Source organism: Gavialis gangeticus, unplaced genomic scaffold, assembly GCF_001723915.1.
Source record: "Gavialis gangeticus isolate Ggan-Ray unplaced genomic scaffold, GavGan_comp1, whole genome shotgun sequence".
NCBI classification, from domain to species: Eukaryota; Metazoa; Chordata; order Crocodylia; family Gavialidae; genus Gavialis; species Gavialis gangeticus.
This window is the reverse complement of record NW_017729002.1, coordinates 18,234,797-18,256,261: the sequence shown is the minus strand read 5'-3', so window position 1 is coordinate 18,256,261 and position 21,465 is coordinate 18,234,797. Positions and strand designations below refer to the sequence as shown.

General features: G+C 53.7%; 2 protein-coding genes across 2 annotated transcripts in view; one reads left to right on the top strand and one right to left on the bottom strand.

Moving 5' to 3' along the window:
- VASN (vasorin) overlaps positions 1–6,577 on the bottom strand; it is a 43,277-nt gene extending 36,700 nt beyond the window's left edge. The window contains exon 1 of the mRNA XM_019507560.1: positions 6,320–6,577. The gene's annotated coding sequence lies outside the window, so the exon portion shown is untranslated. The remainder of the gene's footprint in view (positions 1–6,319) is intronic.
- Positions 1–21,465, top strand: part of LOC109290688 (coronin-7-like) — a 245,643-nt gene that overhangs the window by 193,170 nt on the left and 31,008 nt on the right. The window lies entirely within an intron of this gene.

The window sequence follows — 21,465 nt, the reverse complement described above, 5'->3', positions numbered from 1 at the left end:
CTCTCCTTCAGCCTGACCTGAGCCCAACCCACCCCCCTCCTCCTGCTGCTCTCCTCTTCCCCCTTCCCCATTTAATTAAATCTCTGAGGCAGCCCCGGAGGAATGTGCAGGCCATTTATTGCATTCCCTCCAGTGGGGGCCCAGGCCATGGTGCACGTGGAGCCCCTGAAGCTGACTGCCAAGCACTGCTTCGGTCTGTCTTCCTAGCAGAGAAGGGGATTTTGCAGCCTGTCTGAGCCGCCTGCCCCCTGCTCCCATCCTGCTCCTCCCTCCACATCAGCCTTCCAGGCCTGAACGTCTGACCCCAGCCCACAGTGCACTCCCCCCTCCAGGTGCGGGGGATGAGAAAAACCAGCAGGGCGGTTTTTTTTTAAAGTCAAACAACTCCACAGAGCCCAGACAGTGTGTAACCCTGGTGCAGGGGAGGCCTGGCATTTCCACCTGGAGCTGCCCCCGCCTTCTGTGCTGCCTGGCACAACCTTGTAGCACTCGCCTGCATTCCCATCCCCTGACTCTAGCTGCTGTTCTTAGCCAGGGCTCAGCAGGTGAGGGAGCCCCGCCCAGGCAGGAGTCAGGGCAAGATGAGTTGCCAGGATGGTGGAGGTTTGTGCACAGTATAAAAATAGTAATTAAACACTCTGGTGTCATAAGCATAAGGGCACCGCCTTGCAACTGCCTTTTGGCAATCTCTAGGGGCAGGCTAAACTGGGAGGCCAAGGGATGAGTGAGCTAGGGAGTGTGGACATGTGTCGCTTGTGACAGGTCAGGGCTCAGGCCCACAAACAACGCAAAGTAGAGCAGATTGTGTTGCTGTCCATGTTGTGTGGCACCTGCTGTAGCAGCAGACCTGCTCTGGCTGCCAGCTGGCCCCGGCATAACCCAGAGTGCCATCACAGGGCAGGGCGGCCAGTGTTTGTATGATCAGAGGGTCCTGTGGGCACAGGGGGCTGATTTGGGAGTGTCTGCATTGTCTGCCTTCAAGAGGTAGGGAGGCCTGGGAGCCAGGGGGCCACACTTGGGTGTTAGTGAGAAGTGCCTAGGGAGCCCTCCCCACTAGCCAGGCTGGCTGGGCCACGTGGCCCCCTTCTCCAGACAGCAGGAGCAGTGAGCGAGGGGCTGCAGCGCTGCATGGGCTGAATGTCAGGGAATGGAGCCTCTCTGAGAGTACTTCCTTGAACTACAAGATGCCCTGCCCACCCCCCAGCCCACTTTCCAGCCCAGCCTGCCCAGGAGCCCACCCCTGCTGTGCCAGCTGCTCCAAGCCTTGGCAGCAACCTGTGTCAGCACTGCCCCACCCCGTGCCATACCAGACACCCAGAAATAGCCACATGCAGCTCAGCCCAGCTGTCACATCAAAGAAGCCTCCTCGCTGCTGAGCACTGTCTTGTGCCACCTCAGCCTGGCAAGGCCCTGGCATGCTCAGTGCAGAAGTGTGCCTCCAAATAAGCAGGCCAGCCAGATCCCCAGGGCTGGAACTGGAATGCTGGTATCAGCCTGGGACGTGTGCTAGAGACTCAGACAGTCTGAGCTGGCCACCAACGCTCCAGCACCGGGCTACTGCTGTACCTGAACATGGGAGTGGGAGAGTGGATGGATTTTTTAAAGTGATGCTCTGTCAGTGGTTGCACTCCCCTGATGGGGTGAGAGGAAGCCCCTTCCTGTCAGCATCACAACTTTTTGCAATAGCTTAGTTCCCCTCTCTCCCAAACCTGCCCAGGGTGCCTGGCTTCCTTGGCATTTTCCTGCCAGCTGCTCTCCCTTATGCCACTTGTGTCTCTCACCCTGCCCTGCTGGGGGCTGTGATGAGGCCTAGCTGTCCCTGAGGTGGTGTAGGGGGAAAGTAGGGCCTGCAGTGTGGTCCCTGCTCAGAACCAGGGCCCCTTGTGTGCCAGGGTTTTGGGGTGGGCAGTCCAGCCTCTGCCACAGAGCCAAGTGCAGGGAAATGAATGTTTTAGGTCCTGTACTCAAGGAAGTGTCTTCCCTGTGGGCAGCCCGTGTCCTGCTGTCTGCCTGAGACAGGGACCTGCCCCACTTGCCCCCAGCACATGGACTCCTGATGCCATGGTTTTTAATAGCAATGCTGTTAACCATTTCATTGCTGGCCACCACCTAGCTAATACAGAAAGTCCTCAGACCCAAACTACCTCCATATGACACAGGTGCCGGAAGTCCTACATGCCCAAACTGCTGCACTCCCCCTCTCCTTCTGTGCTGTAATTTTTGTTTTTTTGTGGAAAACTTTTTGTGTCCCAGATCAAATTAGCCAAATCAGTTCTGAATCCTTTCGACTGAGTCGAAATCCTTTCGACTGAGTAAAACTCAATCCTTTCGACTGAGTAAAACTCAAACACCATATGTGGCAGTACAACCGACAAGTATCCTCCACCCCAGACTTTTCAGCTGGGGGCTTTAGATACTCCCAAATCCATTGGCAGGCATCCTACATATAGGACCAAGTGTGGAGGCTTGGGGTTTGGATGCCCCGCAAGTCTCACTTGCCCTTAGCCAGCTGCCACAGGAACAAGCTAGGGAGGAGTTTCCCATGTCCATAAAGTAGGTGTGTAGCTGAGATTTTCCTACTAGAAGCTGGCCACTGGGAAGCTAATTACAAGACTCATAGGGTGTCCTGTCAACAGTGCATTGGACAGGGGTGCACCCTCCACTACACAATGCCATTCAAGTCCATCTCGGTCTGGACAACAGACCTTGATCTTAGTCCACCCCTTCTATGCTGTACTTACACAGGAGTCCATGGCTCACAGGAACAAAGAAAAAGGCAGAAAGTCAGTGAATTTGCTGGGAAAAGGAGTAACAGAGCCACAGCCCTACCCACCCACTCACCCTGCCCCCATCACAGCCTTCTGTATTGACTCTTGAAGACTTAGATCAAGCATAGTCGCTTTTTAACCTGGCAGGGGAAATGCCATGTATCTGTATCCATGAAGGTAGTTTTCCTGAACCACACCGCACAAGAACTGATCTTCTGGCGTGGTTCAGTACCTGCTGAGGTGTAGTGGCTTTAAGCCCAGTTTATGGAAATGGGAGTCTCCTCCCTTGCTTGCTCTGAGGGCTTTATGGCTAGCAAGCAAAACTTGGGGGCATCTAAGCCTCTTGGCTTGGGCCTGCAAGTAGGATGCCCGCCAAAGGTTTTGAAGCCGCAGGTGTGGGTGGAGTATGTTTGCCTGTAGTAGGGCCACTTGTGGTTCTGGACTCTTAGATTTGGAATTAGTTTTGGCTAATTTGGCCTCAGATACAAATTTAAAAAAACAAAAAAAACCACATAAAAAACCTGCTGCTGCAGACTGACCTCTGGGTGCTGCAGAATCCTGGGCTTTGCCCTGGGACTTGACCCATATGCCTGCAGTACATGCAGGCTCCAGACCTTGGGCATATAGGGAGCATACCTGGGAGCATGTGTGCCCATATGTTCCTGATCTCTAGAGCCTGCCCTTCCCTAGGTTCCATTGTCCTGCTCAGCCAGAAGCATTTGGGCTTCTTAGGGTCCCAGATGAAGCCCAGACTCTTCAGCATTGGTTGCTGTACTCTTCTTTTGCAGCAGTGAAGGTTCACAGGGCATGTGTGACAAGTAGAGGCCCCTGCTGTAGGTTACAGAGCAAGGGCAAGCCAGGGTGTAGGGCTGCAGGGAGGAATGTGAGGAGCCCCAAAAACCTGCTGCTGCTGAGGGGGGCAACACACTGGGAATGCTGCTCTTACAGTGTATGTGAATAGCTCTGGGTGGCCCTGGGCTTGTGGGTGGCCAGTATACCTAGCTCCTTCCCTCCCCAGTGGCAGGTGCACAAGGTGAAGGTTGTCCTGTATCTAGCTTTGACAGCAGCAGAGAGTAGGGATCTCCTTAGGGATCTTTCCACCCCATGGGCCCATTCCCAGAGAGCTGCTGCTGACAGCTGTCAGGGGTGAACTGCCATGATGCCAAGCACAGCAGTGTACTAGCATACACAGTCCCAGTGCTAAGGTTACCAGCATCTTTGGCTTGTTAGAAGCTGGCATCTCCCTTTGAGCTCCCATTCCCCCATGACACTTCTGGTTCAACTCTGGGACACGTCCAGCCTGTCTCCATGCTCCCGGCCAGGCAGCAATAGCCCTGTGCTCCCAGGCCTCCTTGGCAGAGGTGAGCAATAGCAGCTCCAAGGGCTGCAGGCAGAGGAGACCCCAGCAGCGTGTGAGGCAGCACATTGCTTCAGCCCTGCTCACTCCTCATGCCGGCCAAGCCGGATAGAGCTCTGGAGGGCTTCCAGCCAGGCTGCTTATTAACAGAACCCCCTTCCTGTATGTGACACTCTATTTACAGAACCTCCCTTATCCCACTAACAAAAGGGAGAAGAAAATAAACTTCACCAGGCAGCTAGGGTCGAGCCTGCCCGTCCCCCAGCACCTGGGGCAGGCAGGCAGGACTACAGCCCTTTACCACTGCACACTGTTTATTCAACACAGCCCCCAACCTCCCCACAAGTCCTTCTGCTCTGGTTGAGGAGTCTGAAGTCCTAGCTGTCTTTTCATTCATGCTAACACAGCACATTGTGGTAGCGTTACCCATGCATCCAGACTGCCGGCTGTGGGCACCTGAGCTGGCATCCCCACCCTCTGTGCCACAGCTAATACCCCCAGGGTGGACCCTCATACTTTGGATCCTGGCTTGCTCCATTCCCTGTCTCATCATAAGCATCCATACCCCCATGGGAGATAATGCCAGCGAGGCACACAGGTGCATAGAGGGCAATACCTGGGACCTTCCTCTCCCTGTCCAACTGCTGCTGAGGTTGGCACCCATCAGTCTGAGGCCTACTCCCCCCTCATCCCACTGCACCCCCAGGCTCAGCACTTGGGGGGCCCAGTTTACCAAATGAGTTTGGCACCAAAAGCTTTGTGGAATTGGGCTCCCCTAAAGTGGGGGGTGAGGGGGATGCTGTTTCCTCCTGTTACCTCCTGCCCCCTTCCTAGGGGAACCTGACATGTGTCCTTTGTGCCCTCCATGATGCGCCTTACGCCATGAGGTCAGGGGCAGGAGTTGCTGTGCTGCTACCCAGGGTGGGAGCTGGTCCGTGCCCACTGTTCTAGCCATACAGGGCATCTGGCAGTTGCCAGTGTCCTGTTCTCAGCCCATGGCAACCAAGTGGCTGTTTCTGCAGGGTGCCTGGGTGCAGCGAGTTTTACTGTGAGGTGGAAGGAGGGCTGGGGGGTGGGGGATTAGCTGACCAATTTGTAATTGTTTCTAGTTAATAATTGGAGGGGAGCAGAGCCCAGCCCAGTGGAAAGTCTGCTCCCCCTGCTCCAGAAGACTCTGTGGCTTTGGTTACAGCAGTCGGATCTTATCAGGGTTTCACAGTACATTAAGCTTTACAAGTCACTTGTAAATCAGATCAGGAGTGTGATAAGTACAGAGCAAGAGGGTCTGTGTGGGGAGGGGAGGAGTTAAGAGGTGGGAGTTTTTTAGCTTGGAATAAAGTGCCAGACTTTTCCCTCCTGAAAGACAAAGGGCTGGTTTGCCTGTGGAATCCAGGTGGAGAGGGGGAGCCGATGTGTGCGACCCTTCCCCTCTGCATTGCAGTGGCACTTTCCCCCCAACTCCTCCTTAATTCCAGTGCCCTGGGGGCTACAGTCCTATGCAGGTCTGAATTGGCCAAGCATGGAGCAGGAACTTTTTGTGCCAAGCCTGCAAGTGGGGCAACTTTCCTCTTTGCAAAGTACACCTCCGACAGCAGAGCTGTGACAGCTGGGGAAGCATAGCAGCCCCTCCTGGCCAGAGGCGCGGCCCAGCCTGTGTCCCAGGTGAATGCAGTACTTCAAGCCAGCTTGGGATGGGATTGCTTCCCTGAGGAGCAGAGCTAGCTAGGGGACAAGGGGCACCCTTGGGGAAAGAATGGACTGGGAAGGAATAAATAGAGTAAAGCACACATGTAGGCAAACATCTTCCACCATCCAGGCAGCTGGCTCTGTCTCTGGCTGCTCGACTGAAATGCCCTTTGGACAGGCACCTCTGTGCTGGGCCAGTTGTCTACCTGCACATTTTCTCTGGACACAGGTGAAGCAAACAGGCAGCAGCCCCCTTGTCCTGAGGAGAGGTTTGATTCCTAAAGCAAACATCTTGGAAGCAATGATCGCTGGTCCACCATAGGCTTATGTCCACTATCCGTTTACTTCCCCTGAGTGCTGCCCCATCCATTGACAGTGCATGCCCCTTCCCCAAGGCATTGGTGACCCTGTCCTCTCTAGGGTGCCAGGGCAGAAAAGCCAGGGAATACCAGGCAAACTCAGTGCACAAGACAAAGTCAGCGTAGAACAAAGCTAGGCTGGGACTTACCAAGTGCCGGGAGTGGGCGCGCAGGAGGTTGGCTGTGCTGCAACGTAGCTGGGGAGTGCTGGAGGGGCAAGCGTCGTGTCTATAGCCGGGTAGAGGGGGAATCTGGCCCCATCGCCCCGTGCGGGGTGGGATGGATTCTGAAGGTGGAAAAAGCAAAGATCCACCCTGAGCCCGGCTGTGGGAGCAGCAGGAGCTGCTGTGCCTGTCCCTCCGTCTCCCTCTGCAGATCAGCCAGCCCTGGGACAACTGCAAGTTTTTTAACCAGAGGCTAGTCTAAGTTGTTGCCTTTAGAGGAAAGTAGGAGGAGCTGGGCAGCGAGTGGGTGGCACCCTGAGCCCTCCATCTTGGGCTGGCCCTCTGATTGGCTGCAGGACTTGACACAGCCTGGAGGAGGCATGGGGAAAGTGGAGGAAAACTGGCTTTAATTTCCCTTAACTCCTTTTGGGCACAGGCAGCACATTCCATCGTCTGCGGGCGCAGACAATGGCTCTGCTGGAGTAAGCAGGCACAGGGGCTTGCTGCCCTGCCCAACACTGTGCCATGCGCTGCAGCCCGGTGGAAACCCTACCTGTCTGCCCCATGGCAGTGTGACACCACCAAGTTAAAGCCAAAGAGGACTCAGCCAGGAAGCTGGGAGACATCTGTTACCTGCTTGGAAGGTGCTGAGCAGTGCTGCCCCTCCCACCCTCCTGTGCCCAGTCTCAGAGAACCCTGAGGCCCTGATTTCCCCTCATCTTCTGGGAAAAGGGATCCCTGTGTCCCCTCAGGCCTGGCCCCCAAACAGGAGCCCAGAATGCTGATCCACCTTGTCTCCAATGCTGGGATCTCTGCAGAGGTAGGGATGCAGTAAGATCTCTGCTGTGGGCTGTGCTGTACCCTGGGCTGCAGCAGGCATGCTCTCAAGCCAGGAGCAAGAGGTGCCATGGGATTGATGGAGCTGGTGGTAGCTAGGAAGTATCAGGTGCAGTGACTCATGTCTGGTGCTTTTGCTTCACCCCCAGTTGAGGGCTCGTTGGGATCTTGGGTCATGGGAGCTTGTGTCTCCTGCCTGTTGGCAGTAGTGGTCTTTGATGTCTTTCCCCATGGGGTTTACTGAAGTACTAAAGGAGCAAAAACTGGGCATGGGGGTGCTGTGAAGATGTGCCATGGGACCCTTAGCACTGAGATGCTGACTACAGCTGACAGGCCATGGGTCCCTGTTTGTTGTCTGGAAATGAGTGCCTGACCCTGTTCAGGTTGGTGGCAGAGATCACAGTGAGTCCATGGGGCCTTCTTCCCCTCGGTACAGTCTGTGTGTGTGCTGTTCCCAGGGCAGGGGGTAGTTGGGACAGGCCTGGGGTGAGGGTTGGGGTCACATCTGGGGCTGGCATGGGCAGCAGGGAGAGGGCTCAGTGTGGGCCAGTGTCACTGTGCAACGTGTTGACTCCTGAGCATGCTGAGCTTGGTGACCAATGGGATGGGGGATTCGCAGCCCAGGAGGGTGACAAGGAGGAATTGTCCCATCTGGACGTCCAGAGCATCAGTGGGCTGAGCACACGGCCCTCTTGTGGCATGCAGGGAACAGGTGTCCACGTCACACAGCTCACTGGGTTTGGTGACTAACTCGCCAGCTTGTTAGCAGGTTCAAGGGAGCCAGAGTGGTTGCTGGGCCTGCACACCCCCTCCCCTCACCACCATAGTCAGCCCCCTGCAGAACAGGCCAAGATATGGTAATGGGGGCGGTGAACACCCTTCCACCCAGTCACTCCTACCCAGAGCCTGCCAGCCTTCCCCTCCTCTGCTTTACTGCAGACAGAGCTGGTGGTGTCCAAGGCTGTGAATGAGGCTGGGGGGAGTCATACAAATAATGACCCATTTTGCATGAGGAAATTAAGCTGCGTACCTGGGAAGTGCCAGCTGATACGTGGCAGGCTGCCACAACCTGCCGCAGCCATGGCACTACCTGCCCCCAGCACCCACACCTGCTGGATTAGTGCTGGCAGTGTTTGTATAGCTGGTCATGCTAATAGTTACTGAAGCGGGAGGGGAATACACCCTTTGCAGAGCCAAAAGTTCCCAACCACCCCACGGGCCTGCTGTTTGCTTAGCGCCACTCCTCCTCACCACAATGAGAACCTCAGCAGTGTGGCACCTTGGGTCACAAGCCTCCCTGTATGTGAGGAACATTTTGTGGCTGCAGCAGGAATTTTGTTGCTGCCTTCGGCCCTGACAGCTCTCTGTTGCTCCCACTGATGGTTCAGGGAAAAGCCCTGTAGCTGTGCCCAGAGCTGAGTGGCCACTGAATCCCCAGCATCCTGGGGGGAGATGAGACCCCAGCCCCGAGTCATACTGGTAGCAGTAGTGCCTAGGAAGGGTGTTCAGAACCTCATGAGCATGTCCATGGTCTGGCGTACTGTAGCATCTCCTCTGAACAGGGCAAGCGAACCTGGCACCTCCTGCATAGGTGTATTGCCACAGATGTGCCTGACAGCATCACTCCTGTGCCCTTGGCAAGCATAATTTATGTGCGCAGCTGTCTGGTTCATGACATAGTATGTGCAGCCAAGCAAAGCCAGCAAACTTATGATGCAGTGTTAAAAACACAGACTGATGCCCAAGATTCCTTGTGACCTGTCAAACTCCCACAAGCTCCTGGTTGGGGCCTGTTCCCCACCTCTCATGCACACACACATCCCTTTCCCCTGTCACTATGCTGCTTTAATTGAGGCTTGGCTTGACAGAAGGAGTAGGCTCCCAGCTTGCTACTCCATTGCCTCTAGTTTTCGTGTCAAGACTCTTTTTTAAAGGGGGAAGAATTCTCATGCTAGGGCTTTGCTTTGACGTCTGTCTGCTGTTGAGCTAAAATGTTATTCATCTTGCAGAATCCCCACATTGTTGGGAGGGAAAGGCTGAGTTTTGATTTTTTTTTATGAGCAAGTCATTTGCCCCACTGTGGACATGTAGGCACCTTTGGGGTGGAACCCAGAGACAGGTGAGTTGTGCCTTGCAGCATGGTCTTGATGTAGCCTGATTATTCAGAGGCATAAATTACCAATAAAAGGCCCTTTATGTATGTATGGCATAGCCAAGCTCCAGAATCTAAGCTTTCATTGTCTGTAGACCTTATGGCGGGGAAGAAGGTATACCTTAAAACTGTGAACTGGGTGTAGCAGATGTAGCTATGTCTGCCTGAGTCTGCAGACAGCCTGAAACGAAAGCTTTGACAAAAATGTGTCCCACTTCAATCATTTCGGTGGAGTGCTTGAATTGTTCTTGAATTGCCAGCCCCTTAACACTGTCCCAGCAGTCATTTCAGCAGCACATGTCAAATGCATCCCTCCTGATGATGGATACAGGCAGAGGCATGTACTGAGCGTGGGTGACCTAGAGCTGTTCATTGCCATAAAGCAGGGGTTCTCAAACTGTGGGTCATGACCCTTCGGGGGGTCATGAGCAACTTAAAAGGGGACTGCAAATTTCCCAGGGGGTATGCACGGCCGAGTGGGGAAGCAGTGTGCAGTGGTGGTGCAGAGTGGTGGATGGTGGCAACAGCTGCCACGTGAGAGCTCCCTGTCCCCTGCTGCCACCATCCAGCACTTGGGGTCACAGTATCACAAAGTTTGAGAACCCCTGCCATAAAGGTTTGCTTGAATGGGGTAGCAAGGAATGCAAATACTTTCCCTCCACTCCCCGCAAATGTTAAGTTACCTCTGTCCCTGCCAAAAAAGGAGAGGGAGAGGAGAGCTTCACTCCTTTTTCCCACTACCAGGAGTGTCAAAAAACTAACCTGATTCCCCTGCACCTCTGGACCCCACAGCCCAGAATGGCAAGCTTGCCATCAACAGTCCTCCAGTGCTGTTCAAGATGGCAAGTGTCTGTGGCAAACTGAAAATGAGGGGCATAAGAAGTTTATGCTTTCTTACTGTAAAATCACAGTAAATAACCAGTGTTCCCTGTCTGCCAAGGGTTGGGGGGAGGGAGAACTTGAGAAGTCGGTGATACATAATCCAGGTACTTTGGGTTAGCCATACTTTGGGTTAGGACATAGGGTCTTGACAATGGCAGTTTTGGGACAGGAAGTCACTGCTATGGCAGCCATTTCTCTCTGGATTTCCTCAAAGAGCTCCGAATAAAATCCTGATGCAGAATCACAGTACGCGCTCCCCTCCCCCACTGCTGGGTAACCACAAAAATGTCAAGCTGAAAATAATATATTGTCTCTTTGTTCTCTTAAAAGCTGTGTGTTTAGTTTTTTCCCCTGCCTGTATCTTAGGTAAATAAAGGCGCTGATTAGTCGTGCTCTATTCCACTTTTATAGCACTCTTGTTCCTTATCACCCCAGATTAGGGGCCCCTTCTCCATTTCGGTGCCCCGTACGGAGCAGTAGGAGCAGGAGAGCAGGCAAAGTTTGAGGGAAAGGTAGGCTGCAGGCAGGCACTGGTGGAGGCCCTGGGGAATTAAATGTGTGCTTTATCTAGGTACCTGTTTTACTCTGTCCCCTGAGCCTCAGTCCCATGACTAGATCCTCAACTGATCCACAGTCTGTGCACAAGGTGTGAGGCGAATGAGCTAGCAGTGCCTGGGCATCTCTTCCTCTTGAGGTTCCTAGTTATAAGATGTGTGTGGCATGAGCAGGGACTGGGAGCTCTGTGTGGGCTTGTTGAATCCAAATGTAGAGTAGGACCCATACCTGCCACTTGGTACCAGTGAAAACTTACATTTAGGCAAAGTGGAGCTTGTTAAGCATTGCTGGGAGATATCAACCTTTGAAACCAAAGCCTTGCATTCCAGGAGTGTTGACAACAACATCCTTTCAAACAGCCTGCAGCCCTGTGGGCTTGGTGAGCTCCTCTGAGCACCAGGCCCTGCAGCTGGCCAGGTTTGGGAGCTGAGGGTGCTTGTCTTTCAGTGGTGTTGGCCAGAACCCTGCAATGGCAGGAAAGAGTTCCCTGTGCTCTGGGGACCAGGGTGTGACTGGGCTAGCTTAGCTGGCCCAGGAAGAAGGGGGACCACAGTGAGCTGGGTCAGGGCTGGGGGTGAAGGGAAGGCTTCTGAAGGGCTGCCCTGTGTGAGGAGGTGTCTGGGAAGGAAGCCAACAGCATGTTACGGCTGCTCATTTAAAATTAAACACCAACTCTAGCTGGATTAACAGGCCTCTCGGATTTCGTAGGGTAACATGAGATTTCCCACATCCACTTGGGCCATCCAGTCCAGTATCCTGGCTCCAGCAGGGGGCCCTGATGCTTCAGAGAAAGATATACTCTCCCCTTTTCCTCCGCCAGCATCCCTGCATGTGGAACAAAGCATGTGCAAGGCACACTCCTGAGCCCTCTGAAGTACATTAGGGACATGGAAATGGCCTTTAAAACAGTGGCTTGCAAAGCCCCACTGAAGGTTAAACAGCATCTTGCACCTGCATGCCCAGAGGAGACAGGAGCGTGCTTGGCAGGGCTTCCATGGGCTCTCTAGCACAGCATCTACTTTTAGCAGCCCCAGGACTTTATATCTAAACCGGCCATGGGAATGGCTATGGCTTTGAGATCAGACCCTTTCTCCCCACTTCACCCTGATAACATCCACTGGAGAGACACCCAGTATCTGTCAGGGAAGCAGCACTGCTCCATGGCAGCGTTCCCTACCAAGCCATGCATCATAAGCAGAGGTTGCTGGACGTGGCCATGTGAGATGTTACAAAGCTGCAGCCGCACTGTACCTCTTTCATCCCTGAGCACATCACAGTGGGGTAGGCCCCCCAGAGGTGGGTCATATCTGGAGACTAAGTGAAAGAATCAGAGGCTGCTGGACTAAGGGGCAGCAGCACTGTCCCTAAAGCAGCTGTCAGCTCTGCTTGGTTTAATCCTAGTTCTCATTGCCGTGGCAGCCTCCTGAGCAGTCCTTTGCAAAGGCCTTCAGGATTCCCTCTGTATGTTGTGAGAAAGCAGGGTGGGTCTGACACCTTGGCAGGTGACCAACAAGAACCACTGCCTCACCTGAGCCCCAGGCTGTGAGATGGGCATAGAAATATGCTGCAGGGATAGGACTGAGTGGGTAGCTGGCAAAGGGGCTTGCCTCGGGGAGGGCCCAGGAACATCCTGTTGACAGGGGCTGCACCCTGGGCAGCTAACCCAGCCTGCAGGATGCCGGTGCTGTTGCTCTCTCATCTAATTTCCCTACACGAGAGGAGAGAGGCAGGGCTAGCAAAGAAAGCAGCACTGGATGTGCAGAATGGGGCTGCTATGGAGGGCCCAAGTGTGCTGCTGTGCCAGCTTGCCTCTCTTCTGTACATCCTTGAACTGGCCCAGGTACCACTCTGGCTCTGGAATACAACTTGGGCTGTGAGGAACTGTGTACATCGTGAGCTGTGTACACATATTCTGCTGGCCTACTCAGTACCCATGTGCTGCACCATTTTGACACACTCGACAGAGCAGAAGGGATATGAGAGCCTTGGCCCTTGTGTGTGGCCTAAGTCAGACAAGGGCTAGATCTGTGTGGTGCCTCTCTCCATTCAGTCAGGGCAGTGTGATCCACCACAGAAGCCAAGCTGTCTCTGAATTTCCACAAGCTTGCTCCTTATGTTAGGAAACAGTCTTACCTCTTGTTTGTGACTTAGCAGCTGTTTTCAGCTGTGTCCCTGACCCACTGGGTGACCCTGCACAAGTTGCCTCCTCTCCCTGTGCCTCAGTGTCCCCAGCTATTTAAATGGGGAGAAAGTAAAGTAGAGACATGCTGGGAAAAAGTGCTTGACAGGAGCTAGGAGAGTGGTGGCTCATTTTGCTAGTAAGGCTAGGTGTATATTGCAGCCACTGAGCAGTTCTGGTTTTGGGGCTGGCCGTGGGGTGTCCCTGTGTCAGATGCTCCCCCTGCCTAGGATAAGAGTTCCCATGATGGCATACACACCTGTGTGTGGCTCCCAGTGTCTTCTGCCTGCCTGTGCCCCCTTAGGCTGTAGAGAATGCCTCTTCCCATCTAGAAACCTCTAAGAGCTGGAAGATGTAGAGCAATTTTCTGATGGGAGGGAGCATGAGGGCCAGCTGGGAACATTGTGCCTGCTGTGCAGGCTGCAGACTTGGACAATTGTTGGGCTAGAAGGGATGGCGTGCTTGCCCCTCACCCCAAATACAGCATCACCCTGTACCACCTTCCTCCCTGCAGAGCCCCTCTGCAGTACAGACTGCGTCCTCCTTTGCAGAGAGTTGTGGGTCTGGGCCACCAGGGAAGAGGTTGCTTGATGCTCAAGTAGAGCCCCTGGGAAGCCAGCTGACAGCCTCACACCCCCCAAAACCAGGGCACGCTGCTGCCTTCTGATGCTTCCTTTGATTTTTCTGTCTCCTGGGGACAGACTGCTGGTCCCATTGTGAAGCTCTTGGCTTTACGCCAAGCCAGACCCTAGGGCAGGGACGAGACTGTAGGCAGTCAGGCATGCTGCCTCCCAAAGGTGTGGCTCACAGTTTTGGCTGCCTCCAAATAACAGCAGGTGGAACTGGACTGACCAGCCTTGTCTGAGTAACCAGGGGCAGGGCTGGATCATACTCTGCTCACCCATTCACCTTACTAGCATCAGATTTCCAAAGCTCCTTTCCTAGCAAAGGTTCCTGAAGTACCTAGTGCCCCCACAAGGACAGCCTCTCTCGGGGCTGCCTCAACAGGATGTGATGGCCTTGTCTGAGTAATTAGGGACAGGGCTAGGTCATGTTCTGGTCCCTCCCTCTCCTTGCTGTGGCCCACTCAGTGGCCAGGTGCCAGCAGCCTGCAGCCAGGGTATCACAGATGATTCCTGAGATATGTAGGGCTGCCAGACTGGGTCCCCTGCAAACTGGCAGCCCTGAGCATTGCCAAAGGCTTGGTCTCTACCCTGCAGGTATCAAGTTCCCTTCCAGGCATCTACTCAATCAGTCCTTGTGCCCTGCCTTCCACTCCCCTGGTTCCTGGTCTTCTTGGGCAGTGGGTTCTGCCAGCCCTGCACCCTCTCTGTGCTGGCTCAGTTAGGCCACACAAAGCTCCACACTCACAGAAAAGTGATGTGAGGCCTTGATCTTCTCCCTGTCGTGAATGAAAGAAGCTGGTGGGTTGGGAGGGCAGCATGACCCTGGCTTTTGGACACAGGGAGAACCAAGCCTTGATTTCCTAGTGATGGCATATTCAGTGTTGCTGGTAAGCAAAGGAGCTGGGCTGTGCCCCCCAGTATAGCTGGGCCTGTAGGATTGTCCCTCAGGCTGCTGCAGTCTGGGTCTGCCTGAGGATCTAGGAGCTATTGCCAAGCAGGGATTTCTCTTTCCACTGCAATCAGCCCCAGGCACAGCAGGAATGTGTGTGACCAAGACAACTTTGTGTTAGCAGCCAGGGTTGATACGAGTTAGCTTGAAAGTCTGGCAGGCCCAGAGGGGGACAGTCCAGCAGTGCAGTGTTAGCTGGGCCTCCCCCACCATCACTTCCCAACCAGCTCTTCTGGCATGCCTAAGTCCTGCTGCTCTGAAGTCCTAACCTGCCTGGCTTACTGAAGATGGCATCACCTGCCTTGGGGTGGAGCTGGACCCCACCCAGGTCCTGAGGACAGATGGAGCTAAGTAATCACTCTCTTCCTGCTGAATCAGGCACTGTGACCTTCCCTCCCCAGGCAAACAGTCCTAGCCTGCCTGTAAGGTCTGGGTCTGGACCCATGCTAGGGAGAGCCAAGGGCAAGGAGCTATCCCTCCTGGTGCCCTCCCTGGGGCACATATGCCAGGGCAAGCTGTGGCATTATGCTATGACCCTTTGCCACCAATTTGTTTTATATGGGAAAGACTTTGTGCGGGCATCGGTCTGAGGGAGTGGACAACATGGGCAAGAAAATCATCCTGGCAGTGGCTGTAACAGTGGATGCCCTATGAACACAGTGGGCACCATGAGCAGGTGAGTGCATGAGGTCAGGGAATTCTGCAAAGACAGGTGTCTCTGTCCATGCCCTCCCCATCAGGAAGCTCTAAAAATACAGCCCGTCCCTTAGCACTGCCCAAGTCCTGCACCTTGAGGGCCCAACTGTGGGCTGCTACGATCAGGGTTGGGAGGGAACATTGCTAGCATTTGTGGCTTGTGTTTCCTTATGAGCCCTTGTGCTTTGTGCTTGTAACCTGTCCCCAGCAATGACCGTTCATTACTGGCATCTGGTGATCTGTAATGCCCTGCAACACAGTCATGAGGCAGATTCCAAAGTGTCCAAGATGGTATTAGCCGTGTCAGGAAAACTGGCATTATCTCTTGTGCCTGCATGTCTGGGGGACATCATGACTAGGCCCTCTCACTAGAGGTGAACCAATACATCAGTCTGATATGGGATTAGTACAGATATAAAGAAAATTGACTGTATTGGAAATTGGCCTGATGTGGCCAATAATTTGTCTGATAAATGCCCGTGCATGCGTGCAGTCACAGTGCAGCACGTAGGCAATGAGGAGTGCAGCCCAGCAGCTTGGAGAGCTGCGTGCAGCTGGTAAATCTGTTGTGGTAGTGGTGGGGGGGGGTGCAAATCAAGGCCCCTGCAGTGTGGGAGGAAGTGGGGTTGGGGCAAGTGCTGCCCAGCTGGGGTGGGGCACCGGACGGAGCTGTGGCTCATCCGGGGAGACACGGGGGGCCCCCTGCCACTGAGCACAGCCCTGGCCCAACCCCCATTTGCCAGAAAGAGCCTGATGCAGCCCCAGCCCCAGCTCACATCTGCAGCCCATCCTGCCCATGCCTCATGCGGATCAAGGGGAACCCCCCCTCCATGCCCTCCCAGGGTGCATGCAACAACAGAAGCCTTGCCCCCTATCCATGACCCCCGATGAGCTATGGCTCCGTCCGGTGCCCCAGCCCCTGCCCCAGCCCCACTTCTCCCTCACCACAGGGGCCTTGATATGCCTCCCCATGCCCCTTCCCTCCTCCATCCCCTTACACCACAACAGTCTTACCAGCTGCATGCAGCTCTCCAAGCTGCAGGGCCGCGTATCAGAATTCGGATTGGTATCGGCCAATATACCTCCTTAAAAATTGGTTATCGGTATCAGCCCCCAAGATCTCTATTGGTGCACCCCTACCTCTAGCCCACCTTTGGCCTCAGCAAGACCTTGGCTGTCCTGCTGCAGAAGGGTGCTTGTGCATACAGCCCTGGATGTGTGCAGCTGACACGCTGGCTCTCCATGCCCTGTTCCCTGGAGCTGTGCTCAGATTTCTCCATGGAAAAGGCTCTCCAGCCCTTCTGCAATGACAAGTCACAGTTGCTTGAAGCCAGACCACGACCCTGGAAAAGCAGAAAGCAGGATCTAAGGCTGAAGGTGGCTCTGCTCATGCATGGCTGGGTTAGCTTTGGGAGACTAAGTTCTCAGTCATGCTACCTGCAAAAGAGAGGCACTGGGAGACATCCAGCTCTCAGCTGCCATCAGCACAGGAGCCAGAGGAACTGGGGGAGGTGACAGGCCTAACTTGATGGGCAACTGCATCAGTGCTGTCTGGCATATGCATGGAAGAGCCACTATCAGTGGCACTTGCTATGTCAAGAGGTTTGTGCTGCATTAGGTAGGCATTACCCCAACTGGGCTGCAGGACAGGGGAGGGAAGCTAGCTGATCCTGGGCAGTCACTAGAGACCCTGGTGAATACCAGGGCTGAGGGAAGATGGTTTAGTGATGGGAAGGACATTGGCACAAGGAGGGGGAAGCCAGGCAGGCTCCTGGCTGATGTGCCAAGGCTGGTGCCATGTGACCTGGCTTTCAGTGCGTCCCAGCCTTCTGGTGCTGGCAGGGGCCAGAGCTGGGAGGAAGTGTTCTCAATCACCTCTGGTGGGGTGGGGAGCTGAAGGAGCAGAGGTAGGATCTAAGGCTCACCCCTTCACCTTAGTAACATGAGGTCTCCAAAGCTCCTTTCCTAGCAAAGGTTCCTGAAGTACCCAGTGACCCCACAAGGACAACCTCTCTCATGGCTGCCTCAGGAGTAAAACAGGATGGGCTGGCCCTGTCTGAGTAATTAGGGATAGGGCTAGGTCATGCTCTGCTCCTTCCCTCTCCTTGCTGTGGCCCACTTAATGGCCAGGTGCCAGCAGCTCACAGCTAAGATATCACAGCTGACTCCTAAGGTGTGTGGGGCTGCCAGACTGGCTCCCCTGCAAGCTGGCAGCCCTGAGCATTGACAGGGGCTTGATCCCTACCCTGTGGATATCAAGTTCCCTTCCAGGCGTCTATTCAATCAGTCCTTGTGCCCTGCCTTCCACTTCCCTGGTTCCTGGTCTTCTTGGGCAGTGGGTTCTGCCAGCCCTGCACCCTCTCTGTGCGGAGCTCAGTTAGGCCCTGCCAAGCTCCATGTTCACAGAGCAACCTGCTGGGGCGTGAAGCACGGCCTCTGCTGCGGTGCTGAGCCATTCTCAGGGCTTATGGCTGTGCTAAGCTGCTGTAAGCCACAGATGCTCTTATTGCTCTGAGTCACTGCTCATCCTGGGTTTGGGGCAGTTTAGTTAACATAGCCCATTCCTGCTGGCTTGGTTCCTCAGCCTACCCTCTAGGTCAGGGGGTTTCAACCTTTTTCGATCAGTATACTGACAGCAGTCAGACACAGAGTGGGCAGGGGTAGGGGGAGTGGCGCACAGCTGGATGTGGAGCGGTCATGTGAGCTCTTGCCCCCCACATCTGGCCAGGCAGGCAGCAGCAGTGCAGGATGGTGTGTGACAGCGCCCCATCCCCACCTGCCTGCACATACCCCCTAGGGCCTTCTCAAGTACCCCTGAGAGTTGACAACCCCTGCTCTAGGTCCTTTCTGCTCCAGTCCAGGAGCCCTTGACAGCACCTCTGGCCCAGTCATGAAAACCATGTTCTCCCTCCAGCTGGTCGGAGGTGGGTGGAGTGGGACTGGCTGCAACCTCCGTCTCCAGGACAGACCATTAACCCTTCCCTTCCTGCCCTGCCTTGGTACAGTACTGTTTGTCCAGCCTATCTCATGTTCTCTGACTACATCAAGGATACCACTTGCCTGGGAGTGAGTGAGACATTCTTCTGCTTTGAGGGCGAAGTCTGTTGCACTGAAAAATGGGTTTTTAAACCTAGTGCTCTGAGAATTGACAACACCCAGTTGATGAATAGCATAAAGGCTTGCTTTAATAACTACCATCAAGTTAGAAAACTAAATGACAGAAAAAGCCTCCTTCCCAATATAAAATGAGCTATTAGTCCTTGTATTCTGTTAGCTGCAAAGAGATCTTTACCCAATGCAGGCAGGAAGCAGTTTTTGTACAGCCTCACAGTGTGGATCCTACACTTATCGGCTGGGTGGCAGGATGGCTTCTTGGTCTTCCCTGCACTGCGCACACCTTGCTGGCAAGTCTGTCTTGCGTTATACTGTTTAATTGTATAGCTTCAAAGCATTTTTCCTTGATAGTTGGCCGATTAAGATTCAAACAAAACAGGGAGGAAAAGGGTGACCACCATATTACAATCGTTAAATTGTCTGTCTCCTGTTTTTGGATTTGTCTAGGTGTGAAGACTATGTTTCTCTGCAGCCCCTTCTATTATAGGTCAGTTACAGGTGATGAACTTTGAATGGTCAAACAGGATGCTTAGAGACATTGGTTACCAGACCTGTCTTTGGGTATTTGTTTATCAATGGGGCAAATTTGCCATACCTTGTACTGGTGATGGTCTGTTTACAAAACTCCAGACATACAAAACTCCAGACTGAATGACTGAGACATTTGTAACATCTTAGATATTGGATGCCTGTTTTGAGAAATGTGACCTTGTCATGTACAGGAAATCTTTTCTGTACTTTTTACAGGTTTCTCTTGAGATGCATATATAGTCTTCTGTCTTCATTAGTTGCTAGTTCAATTGAAATACATATGTAAATTCCCTTGCCTTCACTGGCTCAGTCTTTTCTTTGGTTTTCTGAGCTTGGAAATACACATGTAATGAGTGTGTCAGGTCTCTGCCAACAATTTTAACTTTTATTATGTTATGGCATGGGTCTGGTATTGGGTACCTGAACCTCCACTGTCTCAGCAAGCCAATAGCACAGTTTGATTTTTTTTGTGGCAGTCTTGTTACCACAACCCAGTCTTGCCTCAACCACTATCTTGCATTTTTGTGCAAGAAACACAATTAAAACTTTCACAGTTGTCATATGCAGCAGAATCTCCCCTAGCTCAGCATTTATGCCCATGAAGGAGTTGGCAGAGCACAGAGTGGTTGGCTTCCTCAGCCTTTCTCTTTGGGGTCCCGTAAGTGCCCAGGGTATCAGGCTTGAGAGATGCTGCCTGGGCAACAGATCAGGACTAGAATAGCACTGGAGGGCTGCAGGGCAGGCCTGAGGGAAGATGGGAACCCTGACTTGTGCAGAGGAGCTGAGGCAGTTCCTCTTGCCTGGGGATGAAGCTGGGAGCTGACCACCTGACTGCTTCAGAAGGGCTGTTCATGAGTAGATGGCAGCGATGGCTCTGCCAGTTTCTCCTTGCTGGGGTCTGGTGCATGTGTGAAGAGTCCTACAGGTGCCATCAGGCTGCTGCTTGCTGTATATATTCATTCAGCTGGAGGACAAGACTGGGGGGAGGAAGAAAGCAGTGATGACTCTGAAAGCTTCCTCATCATAGACCTGGCCCATGTTTTCACAGGCCTCAGCCAGGCTGCAGGCCTGGCTGTGGGAAAGTCCTTTGTCCTGGGGAGAGAGGACTCTGCCGTTTCCCACAGCAAGCTGAGGACTTCCCAGGCCTGCCAGAAAAGTAGGTAGGTGCTAGGGCCTGGGGCCAGCAGCAGCTTCCCTTGCAAGCAACATCAGTGCTGTGACCTCTGGGCACACATGCATGAAAGCTCCAGGATGTGGGGAACCTGGGGCTGCTCAGCTTGGCTCCTGGCATATTCAGGAGCATGAGGGAAGGTCAGGTCTGTGCAGACAGTTCATTTGGGCCTCCTATGGAGTTGGGGCCTACTGGTACAGAGGCAACTAGGCCAATGGGAGGAGGATGGCCATGTCCAAGGGCAGTCAGCCAAGCAAGAGAAATGAGTGGCTGAAGAGAAAAAAGCCTCACTGATCTCACCATGGGGAGGGTTTTGGTGCTGGGTCCTGCCAGGCAAGTATGTGGAGAGCTGCACACTTAAACATCAGCAAACATCACACTGACAGACAACTTATATATACATTAAAAAAACCACGCATGAGATAATAAATTAAAGTGGATGTTTTCCTGATCTGGTTGTCATCCTTCTCAGAAGGTTTTTCCTGGCCTGAAGTGTATTCATTGGTACTGTAGTGTCCCTGTTTTTCACAGGTTTTATCATGTTTATGGTATGGGTGGCACTCTTTACAGAGTGCCTCCTGCTCACTGTGAAATCTAATCCATTGTAGGCCCTTGCTTTCTTAAATCACATCAGAGCATCTACTGCCCACTTAAACAGTCTGGTTCCCCTACTTCCTCTGGTATCTACTCAACATTTTTTCCAAACGCTACAGAATTAGTAAGGGGCCAGAAACTGTTGTGCATTTGCCAACAGAAGGAAGCACTGCACTGTGCCAACCACTGTGAAAGCTGTGGTGCATCAGGGGGCCACTCAATTTTCTGGGTAATGAGGTGGCAACGTGGGACCCAGTGCAGGGGACATGCACTCCAAGCAGAGGGCCGTTCCTGGAGCACTGTACCCTCTGGCAGTGAGCTCCAAGCCAGGCCTCTTCTCCCCAGAGCTCCTTTCTGGAGGGCACAGCGCTCTGAACCAGGCCTGCTCTCCCAAGAAAGTGGTATGTGGGAGTGGTGTCCCATGAGAGGCCAAGCTCATGGGCTTATGGGGGAGGGAGCAGAGAGAGAAAAGCCTCAGGATGGAGGGCAGGTATCTGAGAGCCTTGCCTTCTTGTGAGTGCTGAGTTCAGGGCTTTGGGGAGGAGGGTGGGTTGATGTGCACAATAAGGACTGCTGCATGGTCAGTGGTGCAGTCCCGGTGGGCAGTGGGAGCAATCTTGAGGTATTGCATCCTAACAGATGGAGGGAACAGGAAGGATGGGCCTGTCTCGGCCTTTAAGTCCCTCTCACTCCCTGTGAATCCCTGTGAACCAGCTTCATGGGTAGGAAGACAGGCACAGAAGAGGCACTAGCTGCAACAGTGTGTCATCTCTGAGCAGTCTGAGCCTGTGCTGAAATTGCCAGGCACCAAATATCATCGGGGCAAAGCCTCAGGGACAGGCAAG